This window comes from Triturus cristatus, chromosome 7, assembly GCF_964204655.1.
Source record: "Triturus cristatus chromosome 7, aTriCri1.1, whole genome shotgun sequence".
Classification (NCBI taxonomy): Eukaryota; Metazoa; Chordata; class Amphibia; order Caudata; family Salamandridae; genus Triturus; species Triturus cristatus.
This window is the reverse complement of record NC_140590.1, coordinates 678,296,782-678,310,318: the sequence shown is the minus strand read 5'-3', so window position 1 is coordinate 678,310,318 and position 13,537 is coordinate 678,296,782. Positions and strand designations below refer to the sequence as shown.

Genomic DNA, 13,537 nt, shown 5'->3' with positions numbered 1-13,537 from the left:
TCAGATTGGGATTGCCATCTCCTCTGTTTTTTCTGTCCCCTAATCAGGGACATCTTAAGCATTAGGGGGCCCTAGGTCAAACATATTGTGGGGGCCCCTGTTCGAACAGCTTTGAATTTATGGTCCAGTTTCAGCTCTTTCATGCCCTCTTTGGCCAGGTCACTGACAGTGCAGAGGGACACTGATCTAAATTCTAATTGTGTTGACATCTAATATGTGTAACACAGCAGCAGCTAGCCAATATTACTGCAAATAATTTCAGTGACATATTAATATTTGAGTTCCTGTTTCGAAAAATATATGGATGATGCATGAAACATAAACGCCAAATTTCTCTGCATCGTGTTTGTAATAGACTCTCACAGGTCACCCACATGAAAAATAAATTCAAGGAAAACGGTATTAGAAACCATGGGGCAGATTTACAAGTCCCTTGTGCCACTTTTGCGTCACTTTTAACATGAGAAAAGTGACTCAAAAGTGCCGCAAGGGGCTTGTAAATCTGCCCCCATGTATTTAAGAATGATTCAAGGTCACCAGGGCAAGACTCTGTGCAGAACAGAGCTGGGTCTATGAGGCGGCCCCCTGAAAGACTAGGGCCTTGGCCAGAGCCCACTTTGACCATGCCTTAAAAAAGTCTCTGCGCCCTCATTTTAGGGATTTGAAATACATTTGTTTCTACTTTTACAATGGTTTTTTTTTTGTACGCAAACGTTAGCTGACTTAGGGGCATATGTATCAAGCCCTTTTTCCGTTCGCAAACGGGCCGATTCTCAGAATCGGCCCGTTTGCGAATGGGAAAAGGCCTTTTGGGATGTATCATCCCAAAAGGGCATCGCAAATTAGAGAATCGCAAATTTGTGATTCTCTATTTTGCGATTGCATTTAAGGAATTGCAAATTGCGATTCCTTACATGTGATGTAACAAGCACCCAAGTTGTGCGATTTCTCCTTAAGAAATCGCAAATTACCACCAACTTCAAGTTGGTAGTAATTTGCGATTTCTTTGAAAGATGCACTTTTTGGCATTTTTCAAAGTGCCATGTGGCGCACATACATGCCCTTAGGACATGTATGTGTGCCACATGCGCACACATGCTCCTTTCAGGGGTGCATCAGGGTGTCTTTATGACACCCTTGCACCCTTGAAATTATTCTCAATTTGCGATTCTCTAATTGCGAATCGCTAATTGAGAATGCCTTCCCATTCATTCCTATGGGCCTCCTGGCCCATAGGAATGAATGGGAAGGTATTCCTTAATTGCGATTCGCAATTTGCTAATCGCAGTTAAGGAATGCCAAGGAATCGCTAACAATTTGCGAATTTTTACCTACATCTCGTTTGCGATTCTCAAATAGCGATTCTCAAAAAATCGCTATTTGAGAATCGCAAATAGAGAATTTGATACATATGCCCCTTAGTTAGAAGGGAACGTTTGCCTCTTAGTAAGTGTTTAATTCTCTGCCCACGCATCCATTGTATTCCCTGTGCACGCGGGAGGCGCAGTTATCTACAACCCTATACTAGCGCTCTCCATGGGGACCAACAGAAGCACTTTTTACAGATAAGCTGCGTTCAGACAGTCGTGACTTTTCCGTCAGTTCCCATTGTGCCTATGAATATTGGTGTCGGAATAGAATCCAAGCTGCAGCCTGAATGACTCAGTAAGGGAGTTTTGTTCGGAGAGCATTTTCACGCGCAGAAGCACAAAGGTTGGGAACAGCACTGGCACCGTTGTAATTCCAGCTACATACAAACTAACCGTGTACCACAGCGGAATTAAAATCATGCACGTCTAGCGCGTTTCCTCGTTTTAATGGCGGATAAGTGGGTGTGCACGCATTAGTGGATTTAACGTCCCGAGGGGCTGTCGTGTGTTACAGTTTGTACGGAACTGTGGCAGGCTCCCAGTTCTCCTAAGATTAGAAGTTAGGTGCAATGTAGATGGTTGAATTTCTTCTGATTCACGCGCACACTCTCTCATGGTCATTCTGCATTCTCCATTCTTCTCCACAATATCCATTGTGGCAGCATTCATTGCCAATGCGCCATTTGCCCTCACCAGAGCATAAAGAGAGTGAGTCAACACTGAAAGCAGAAAGTTGTTTTTCAAAGTTCTTAACTTCACACCACTACTTCCTAATAGGAAGTGTAAAGAGGGGCCATCTTTCAAAACAGGCATGTTTTTTAGCCAGGATTGCTTATTTGCTGCACTAAACCCGCTTCTTTCTCTCCTTACTTCAGAAGCTCTGGGCTCAGCTCATGTGGTCTTTGAATACTTTCTTGGAGTTCTTTCCTTTTACTCTGGTAACCACTAGGTAGGAAGGCAAATTCTGGACAAAGGGTCAAAACTCAGGAATGAAATTCAGGACAAAAGGTCATTTTTACAAAACACATCTGAGGACATGGCATTATTTTAAAATGGACAGCTGACAGTACAAGCCAAAATAGGTTTATGTTCTTTATTTTGTATTACACACTGTAATTTTGAGCAAACATTCAGTCACAGCTGGACAGATTGATAGCTTAAAAAAGTAGCAAACATATACACTCGAAGCGGAATTTGACAGCTGACATAAGAGGCAGGTTTCAAAATTCTGCCCCGTACCATAAATGATAGTGCCAGAAATAGCGCTTTGTTGCAGAACATAGGCTTAAAGTTCACAAGCAGCAGCAATACTAAAGTCTGTGAAAAAGAGATAGAAAAGATGGTGAGAAAGGGGAAAGGGCTACATACTGACAAGGAGAGACAGAAGGTTGCAACAGTGAGAGTGAACAGTGAGAGAAGAGGAAAGTAAGCAGGGGCCTGTCAGTTGAGAGAAAGAGCAGATGGTGAAGAGAGATAAAAACACAAAAGAAGAAGATGGGGCGGAGAAAGGCACAACTTCAGGCACAGAACCATGCCGCGGGTGAGAGAGAGAAGCTTGGAAGAAGAACAAAAGGTAGAGGGGCATGTAAAAGGCGAGGTAGCGGGAAGTGAGAGAAAGCAGGTGGAGGAGTGAGAGAGACAGAGACAAATGGCAAGATAGGAGAGAGGAAGGCATAGGTGGAGAAAAGATAACTAAGAGAGCAAGAGCCTTTTAATCCCAATCCCAATCCCAATGCACCATATCTTTGAAAAATGGTGCTACTCTGCTCTTTCCATTTCACCCAATGCAGCACAGCAACTTCACTTGCTGTGCTTTGTTGTGTGAAATATTTGTAAATATTCCCTCAAAGATCTGACATATACATACGTATCGACAGAAATTCAATCTTTATTGAACAAATGGCTATTTTTCAAAGAATGAAGGAGAAATCCATCCAAGGTTCCAGCCTGGAGTATTTGTATTGCAGTTTGCTGTGTGGCACTAGAAGAATCTTGAATTAGAGCACATCTGTCACGTTATGTAGGCCTTTCTACTTGCCCTGTTCATTCCTTATAACCTGAAAATGTTGAAATGAAGACTTTTCGGGAACACAGATTACAATAAAATTAAATCCCTCTGTTCATTGGCTTTGCCTTCTTACCAGACCATCCCATAGTCAGCAGAAGTACTTTTACCTCGGGGCCTGGAGCACTGCACAGGCTTCAGAAATAATAGCTACACTCCTGACAGTGCTGCTTTAATGCTGGTGCCAGCTGGTGTGAGAATATTTGTTATTCCACCACCTCACAGGCTTCCTTCTCCAAGGATTCAATCAGTGCCACCCTCCAATGGTACCCCTAATCACGACACAAACCCGCTCTTGTATGTATTTAATTTCCTTTATAGTGCCATTCACCCCAAGTATGTAGGGTAGTAAAGAGTGCTGAAGTGCCTTATATAACACACATTTCATACAGAGATAATGACTCATAAGTGTACAAGCCAATGTATAGGAAATGTACTTAAGACAAGGGCAACTGGAATCATGCAGTTGTGCAGCTGCGACGATTTTTGCATAATTGTAGATTTGCCCCATTTGCCACATAATACATCATCTGCTCATAATTGCAGAATTTTGCTCAAATGGTTCAACAGTTACTACTACTGGGTTCCTACAGCCATTGCCAATTCCATTATCACCCTGGCATACTACCAGTGTTGACTTTATTATCGATCTGCCCGCCTCTAATTCTTTTACAGCTATTTTGGTTGTTGTTGATTTATTATCCAAAATGGGTCACTTTATTCCACTAAAAAAGATACCTACCGCAACTGAGCTTTGTGGTATCTTCATTCAGCAAATTGTTAAATTAAATGGGTTGCCAAGTAAAAAAAATTCCGACAGAGGCCCACAATTAATTTCTAAGTTTTGGAAGACTGTTTGTAATCAATTGGGAATAGAAGTAGCACTATCATCTGCTTTCCATCCACAGACAGATGGACAAACCGAAAAGGGCAATCAATATTTAGAACAATCTTTATGATGTTTCACAGTGACCCTAACTTCCCAATGGGATAAAGCACTCCCCCTAGCAGAATTCTCTTACAATAATAGTGCGCATTCTGCTTTAGGATGTTCCCCATTTTACTTCATGACTGGTTACCATGCTCATTGCATTCCCACTCAAACACCAACCCATCAGACTCTTGTACCACCTGCATCTGAAAATGTAAAAGAGCAACAACTAATACAAGACAAAGCTAGAAATTCATTGGCAAAAAATAAAAGTGTAACAAAAAGACAGGCTGACAAACATCGATCACTCGAACCTGAATACAAAGTAGGAGATCTAGTCTGGTTGTCCACTCGAAATATTCAATTAGATGGACGGAGGAAACTACAACCACGCTTTAGTGGTCCATTTCCCATTCAAAACATCTTTAATCCAGTTACAATGCAATTACAATTACCAGTTGACTATAGTAATCATCCAGTGTTTCAAGTTTCGCTATTAAAACCTCACTATCCAGGAACTAGGAAAGGTAACCCCACTCTCCAATCATTGTAAATGATCACCTTGAATATGAAGTTAATTTTATTATTGACCCCAAAAGAATAAACCAGAAGCTGTAATATTTAATTGATTGGAAGGGCTATGATGCAACTGAAATATCCTGGGAACCAGCTTCTATTGTGAAGGCTCCTAGGTTAATTAGAAGCTTTCATTCCCTTCACCCTACTAAACCAAGGCCTGTTGGACGACCTTTGAGAGGGATAGCTGTCATGAGCACTGAAGCTCTCACTCATGCTTGACCTTCCTAACCTCCTGTATTGACTATCACTTTGCAAACCTTAATTCTTTAATTCCTTGCTTGGTACATTATTGCATATATTTACTAACATTTGGCATACGTAACAAATCTTTGTTTGTACAAGTGATTTTCAGTTCATAAGTATGCTCCATATTTGTTCAAGAAGAAAAGCACATGTAAAACGTTGACATTGGTAAAAGCTCAACTTTACACATGGAAGGACCAAGAACTGCAGGGTATTGTATTTCAGGTGCCAACCTTTAGACAAAACTCAGCATTACACGTGAATAGACCAAGAATAGCTTGGAATTAACATTTCACGTGCCAACGGCCACACGTGAAACACAAGTTAGCTACGAGCCGCATGAGCGGCGAAAGGGTATTTAAACCGCCCGCATGCCTGGAACCGTGCTTGGTCTCGTCAGAGTCAGCACTTACCTGTTTCTCCAGACTCCTCCGATCACGGCGATCTTCGAGCGCAACTCTGGCTTCCCTCCTGAGTTTTCCGGCTGCTTCAGTCTCCGGTTGCTTCCTGCGGCACTCCCCTGATTCTCACCAGCAGCGTCCTCTTAATGATTCCCGGCAGTAGCCTCCTCTTCCTGCTTACGAACCCGGATCCTCTTCGGCATCCCTCCTTGACTTCCGGTGTAATGAGCCTGCAAAAGACAAAAAGAGATAAGTAATTAAAACTCACAAGGCCTTGAACATTGACAGAAAAAGATCAGTGAGTTATTTCTTGAATTCTTTTATAAAGGTATTTTGTTTTACAACGAACAGTTCTCAATTTAGGGGTCGATTCCGATCCTGTATTTTTTTTTTCTGTACGACTCGTATCCGTCATTTTTTCCGTACGCATCGTACAAGTCCCGCCTGACCCGTGAAGTACGATTCGTATGGGAAAAATACATACGGATTGGCCCGATCCGTACGAATCGGATCAGGAAAAGTTGTACGAGACGGACCCGGACACTTTTCCGTACGAATCGTAAAAATACTGTCCGACCGTACAAGTACGATGCGGACCGGCTTTCCGATTTACAAATCGTACGGAAAACGTCCCGTACACGGGGAATGACTTTACCCGCTACGAAGCAAACTTTGTACGACTCGTATCCTGGGATAAGTTGTTCCCGGGATGCGAGTCGTGCAGGGATATGAGTTGTACAGGCCCCCCATGCATATGTACGGCGCATACATACGCGATGGTGGGGTACGCACCGTACATACGCCTCGCGGAGGGGGGAGTGGGCCTGTACGACTCGTACCCCTGTATGACTCCCACCCTGGGGAACGACTCATACCAGGAGGCGTATGTATGGTGCGTACCCCAACATCGCGTATGTATGCACTGTACATATGCAGGGGGGGGCCTGTACGACTCCTACCCCTGTACGATTCGCACCCCGGTATGAGTCGTTCCCCGGGGTGGGAGGTAACGGATGGCCATGTGACAACTGACATAATTCAAGTTGTTAGTCAAAAATGATTGTACCTTGGCACTCACAGCACTTGTTAAAAGTTCTTCATGTTTTAAATGTTGTAATTTGATGATTTGTGTTAAGAACACTTATGTGCCTGCATGAAAGATGTCTCCCAAGGAAGTGCACACCAAACTACATTTCCACTTTCCACACTTATGTGCCTGCATGAAAGATGTCTCCCAAGGAAGTGCACACCAAACTACATTTCCACTTTCCACGTCCAAGACGCTGGCACCTTTTCAAAGAAGTTCATGAAGTTCTTCACGTTTTAAATGTTGTAATTTGATGATTTGTGTTAAGACACTTATGTGCCTGCATGAAAGATGTCTCCCAAGGAAGTGCACACCAAACTACATTTCCACTTTCCACACTTATGTGCCTGCATGAAAGATGTCTCCCAAGAAAGTGCACACCAAACTACATTTCCACTTTCCACGTCCAAGACGCTGGCACCTTTTCAAAGAAGCCACTGTTAGAATTAAATGGTGTTGCAGATTATCCATATACATGTTCCCACAGTGGTCTTGATTTTGTGAAACTCCTTTGTTGTTGGTGATACAAACTAATGAGTGTCAAGACATCAAGACCTCCGTGGGCCCATGTATATGGACTTTCTGCAACACCATTTATTTCTAACAGTGGCTTCTTTGAAAAGGTGGCAGCTTCTTCAATGAAAGTGTAAATGTAGTTTTGTGTGCACTTCCTTGGGAGACATCTTTCATGCAGGCACATGAGTGTTCTTTTCACGAAATGGCGAATTGCCACATTCAATACATGTCGATTGTGTAAAGTATTGTGAGTCCCAAGGACCATCATTTTTTCGTTTTTTGTTCCAAAGTACTTACAGGTCTCTGAGTGTGATGACACCTTGAGTATTAAGGTGTGTTAGTTTACCTTGGGTGCACCACTACTGTTTCTTTCAGGGTAAACAAGAGGTGGCATGACTTCATTGTATTTCTGTGCTCACCTGTTCACAGATACTAGCTTCTCAGTGTATTTCTCATTTAAGTTGTGGCCTGGTGTGTTCTTTTTTTCCTTGTGTCCAAGTGGCATAGTGGGTCTACCAACTGGGCAGTACAGGGCTTACATATGTGCGGAGTAATCTAGCTGTTACTCATGATGCATTGCCTGATATGCACTGTGACCTATTGTTTTTGTGCTCATGTGTCAGATGTATACAGGTGACTGATGGTTTCTTCTCCTTGTCCACAGCATCATCATCCGAAACAGATGGAGACACCTGCACGGACCTGGAGGAGGGACCCAGCGACAGTGCCACCATTGCTGTCGAGTCCGAGGGAGCCAGTGGCACGGAGGGCGAGGGGAGTCAGTCCGAGGACCTGTCTGGAGGCGATACCACCTACGACACCGACGGGTCCGACACTGACTTCCTCGAGGAGGCGGAGGCTGCTAAACCACCTGGCAGCAGCCCCACATCTGTCCCCGCCTCTTCCGTTACCATCTCCACCCTCCCAGTTGCTCCCGTCCCTTCTGTCCGTGCAGATGCCCACCATGTCTCCTTCGGCCCAGGCACCGCACCCCCTGCCCCTGTCACCCCTGCTGCCCTCAGTGAAGAGTCTGTGGACATACTGCGGCAGTTGCAGGTTGGGCAGGCATCGGTGCTGAATGTCCTCGATGGCCACACTCAACTGTTCACACAGATGGTGTTGTTCATGGAGGACATGTCAGCAACGATGTCTGACCAACGCAGGATTCTGCTGTCCATGGACTCTTCCCTGACGGCAGCAGTTACTTTCCTGCAGCGCTCCGTCCCCCCTACCCCGGACCCATCCACACTTCCCTCTCCCATACCTGTCCAACGCACACCCAGACAGTCACGAGCACGCACCCCACCAGACACAGGCAGCACACCCCCAAGTAAGGTGAAGCGCACACCTCCTGGCACACACACTCAGGGGGATGTAGGCACACCCACAGGGTCTGGGGACAGATGACATACATGCAGCCACAGTCGCAGTCCACAGTCCTCACAACCCTGTCCCTCCAAAACCACTCCCCTTGGCTTCCCTGCCAAACGCTCACCCAAGCAGCTCTTTCTGCGTGAGCTGGACCTCGCTCCCACTGAGCCACCACCCAGCAAGCGGGCTAGGAAGTCCCCGGGCAGGGGAGTTGAGTCCCCCACCATGTCAACCCACTCCCCCAGGAGCGCTGCACCCCATCCCTCGCCCACCACACCCTCCCTTGACCCAGGGGAATCCTCAGGTGCAGGGGTTGGGCTGGACAAACTTGCAACGGTGTACAGCGCCGAGCTCGCCTCCACCTTCGGCGCTGCCCCACCCCCTGTGGTGGAGACGTCCACCTCTGCACCCACCACACCTACCCTTCCCCCTCCTGTCTCTGCGGTGCCTGGTACTGCCCCAGATGATGCCCCCCCCCGGCCGATGAACCTGGAGGTTCATTTGTGCAGGCAAGCTAGGGGTAGACGCGGTCCCCTAGGTCCCCCCTTGGACTTTGCATATGGACTGGCCATTGGCCTGTGTAAATAGTCTATTTATTTACATTATTATTTTGTGCTGAATAAAGCCTTTTGTTTTACTTTCACCACTATTGCATTTCAGGTACTTGATGTTGGTGATGAGGCTCCTGGAGTTGGTGTTCTGGTAATGTGTTAGGTTTCTGAGAAATGTTTTTGTCTGATGGTCATGAGGTGGACCATGGTATCTGTGTGTCATCACAATATCTCTGCAAAGAATCATTGGTAGTGTGTGTTCATTTTGTTTTGAGACATTGTCCCAAGGAGTGTTCCTTCCTCTGTGGCACCTGACATCTTCCCTGCAAACAGCTGCACAATTGTTGTGCTGACCTGTGTCAACATTTCCTTTGGTGGTGACGGATCCCTTCAACAATGGCCATGCCTGCTCACCGATGTCTCCTGCAGAATCGTCTGTGCCATCCTTGCTAGTCACTGTACTTGTGTTTTGAGTATGTAGAAATGCCTTCAGGGACAAATTCACCCTTTTCAGCACTATGCATGTGTGTAATCACGGCCTACCACACAAATGTTACTTGTTATGCAGGGTATTTGGGCACCTGACTCACAATTGTGGGCATTGTATCTAGGGGGATTCCACCCTATTCCTTCCATGAGAGACAACATCTTGGTGGCTGGACCAGCACCCGGACATTCCTATCAGTCCTGGGAGGTGCGTGACAGTGTGTGTTCCCTTTGGCTCTCTTAGTTTTGTAGGCAGTTACAAGACTATACAGTCTTGTGGCATGATATCAGGGTGTGTATTATGCTGCATCCGCCATGGGTGGGTATGCATGTATTATTTGTCCTCACACCCACATGTGGTGTGTCATGCAGTGGGTGAAAGACACCCATCCTCCTGGGAGTGGGACACTGCTGTCAGTGATGTGTTGGTATAGCACTATCATCATAGGCCAAAGTTAGGGATGCGTACATACCCCCATGTAGGTGTGGTCATCTGATAATGATGTACACCCCCCATATCTCTGTCCACTGCTGGGAGTCCTCTGCAGCCACCCCCATATGTCTGGACACTGCTGGTATTCATCTGCACCCACCCCTATATGTTTGTCCACTGCTGGTATTCATCTGCAGCCACCCCATATGGCTGGACACTGCGGGTATTCATCTACAGCCACCCCTATATGGCTGACCACTGCTGGGAGTCCTCTACAGCCACCCCTACATGTCTGGACACTGCTGGTATTGATCTGCAGCCACCCCCATATGGCTGGCCACTGCTGGGAATCATCTGCATACACCCACCCACCCCCTTGGAGCAGTACACTGCTCGCCTGGACCTACACACACACCAATATAAAGGTAATATGCATGGCCAGACCGTACCCCCACATTCGTGGCGTGTGTACGCCTCGTATCCCAAATGTACTGGTGCCGTACGGGTGCGTGTGTATCGCACCGTACCCCCACATTTATGTTGTGTGTACGCCTCGTATCCCAATTGTACTGGTGCCATACGGGTGCGTGTGTATCGCACTGTACCCCCACATTCATGGAGTGTGTACACCTCGTATCCCAATTGTACTGGTGCCGTACAGGTGCGTGTGCAACGCACCGTACACGTCCACTTCCGTTGTTGCGGTATACAGGGGTTGCTGGACACGCCCCCCCCCCAAGTGACCAGACCCTGGTGGTAATGTATGGGCTCCATATTATAGGTTTTGATTTGGGTATGGGGTATGTTTCCCGCCCCTCACCCCCCCGGCCCCTGGTTGTTTTTCTCACCTTCTGCGGCGTGCGCGTCGGTTTCGGTGCACCAGGTCGTAGGCTAAGAGGACTGGGATATCCACTGAAAATAGGGGTACCCCAATTTTGATGTAGGGAGAGCAATAGGGGACAAAGCCAATACCAGACACAAAAGATTTGCTCTACCTGTCTAAATAATGATAGATCGAATGGATCTTACTGATATATAACCCAACGAGTCGCTGGCGGCTATACCATTTGAACGAGAGCACACAAAGAAGTTTGATTAAAGATTATACTTTTTATTTAATAATTCATTGGTACAATTACAAAAAACAGATACTACAAATATAACTGCAGTTGATTTTTGAAAGGATATATGCAAAAACCAAAGGAGGCCCCATCAGAGAGGTAAGAGGTGTGTATGAACAATTATATCACATTCATACTCACCAGGCAAACCATTCAACCTAACACAACCAATCAAAACACTACATATACATTTTCACCACATTAAAAAGAATTGTTTTTATATTACACACAAAGGTACTCTCCTCAAAAGCATAAATATGTACTGTTGGAATTGATGGAGACAACCAAACAATACAAAAAGACACGCCGACGCGCGTTTCGGTGCAATCACCCAACAATGAGGGTGCCACCTTCTTCAGGGCGTAAATTATATGCGTTTCTGTTGTCCGAGGGGCCTGTAAGAATATATGTAGAATCATAATGTCTAATTGAAAGTTATACAATTTTTTTTTTCAGTATTCTAATTCATACATCAGTTACAAATGTAAGAGAATTTATGGATAAATGATATTTATTTGTTACTCAATTTAGGACAAATGGTGTAGCCAGCGAGAACTCAAATTGGGTTTCCATTTAATGGATCAAAATGTTTGTTTTTAGAAAATACAGCGTGAATTGTCAAAAAGAAATAATTAAAAGCAACTGCACATTTCATGCCACTTCTCACTCGATGAATTAAATATAAAGGAACAGAAAACAAACAGCAGTGACCCTCCTGGGGGCCATGTGACAACTGTAGGGATAACATCAAAACAGAAGCAAAAACAAAAGATGAAAAAAAGGGGGGGTCTGAATAGTAATAAATTAAACACTCACCTAAATTAAATCCTAAAATACATCAGTATCATTGTAAGGAAATCGCAGGATCGATACTGGATAAGTCCAAACTGTCAGCATCCTAAATAGGACGATATAAATAGAAAGAAACACACATCTATTGGTGGCTAAAGAAAAAAAGTTGACATAATTTGCACGTTTGAAGATAGACGAAAGCTACTTGCCTGGCAAGTTGTGATGCGACAAATGTTGAAGGGTAACTCCAAATTCAGTGATAGCAGATAGAGAATAGCAACTATTCTGTTTTTGGAAGTAGGTCGATTCTTTTAATGATTTCAAACTAAAAGAAAAGTAAACCAATAAACATGTTTAAATTAGGACCGCCCTGGGTTGTAGTTTTCATATGTGATACAAAAACCAGTGGCTCATATATAATAATAATCATAACTACAAAGATTTAGTCTGGAAACTGTAATGCCTTGTATACCAAGTCGTACTGGTAAAGGCACAATGATAAATTGTATCTGGAAACTTAGTTTCTCAAAAAAGCGTCAGGGGAGAGCTCAAAGTATTCGTATCTTCAAAATAACTGCCTGATTTAAAGCTTCTAGGTCTCGTCTCATTTTCAATGGTGATCATGAAAGCGGCACGATGGATAAAACAGGGTAAACACGAGAACAACAATACTTCTGCTTTTCAAATGAACGTGAAGCATGCTTAGTGCTAACGGCTTTGAATCAAATATCAGATGCTTCACTCGTACCTTTAGAGCTATTGTTCGATAGTCAAATGCCGGCTGGTCACGTTGCTATATACCAAGGTACATGGAAACAATGTATCCGGGGTCACACGCTAACATGGATATGTCAATCTTAACATAGCGATGTTGCTGGAATGAATGAAAAAACATAGAAAATAATATAGTAAAACAGCATTACTAATGGGGGAATGGCCGACAAAACTGATTTTTTATAAGTGTAATTAAAAACGTCTAAATTCTCGCATGGCGTACCAAAACAGGGGAAAAATCTTATATCTAATCTTTACCTTGTGTAAGCATTCGTGATGCGCCAAGCCGATACGTCATGAGAGAAGCGTCCTTTCGGATGAAAAGTTACCGCTGCAAGAAACCGCGCGAAAAGCGGGTGTGTTGATGGGTCTTTTAAATCAAAGAGATCAACCACTCAGAAGACGCTGGAGCCGTGACATCAGAGAGCACGTGATCCAAACTTAATCGTAATGACACCAAGTAGAGATCCGAGTTATACGGGGTGAAGAGTTATACGGTCAGTTCATAGACAAAATGAAGCGGTTTACTGATAAGCCGGCAATGAAGAGAGGCATAGTCTCAGAAGCGCTTAATGTGCACTCGATCGTGAAAAGCGACCACAACAGTCCAAGTGGAACAGACTTAGGTTCGTAACATGCTCTACCAATATGTGGGAAAGTAACCTGTCCCTAAGGATTCAGCTAGAATGATGACAAGCTTAGATGGAGAATCTGGCCATTTATATACCAAAATTGTTAACACCAGTCCGGTCAGCTACGGAGATAGGATGCTTGTAAATAAACATAGGTAGAGCAAAACTTTTGCGTCTGGTAAGAG

General features: G+C 44.6%; 1 long non-coding RNA gene across 1 annotated transcript; it reads right to left on the bottom strand.

Annotated features, from left to right (window-relative positions):
- Nucleotides 1–11,123: 11,123 nt before the first annotated feature.
- Nucleotides 11,124–13,076, bottom strand: LOC146810333 (uncharacterized). Its single transcript, XR_014965668.1, has 5 exons — nt 12,979–13,076; nt 12,695–12,820; nt 12,156–12,271; nt 11,971–12,052; nt 11,124–11,549 (listed from the first exon to the last, which is right to left on the bottom strand). It is a non-coding gene; the product is annotated as an uncharacterized LOC146810333 (long non-coding RNA).
- Between the last annotated feature and the right edge of the window lie 461 nt (nt 13,077–13,537).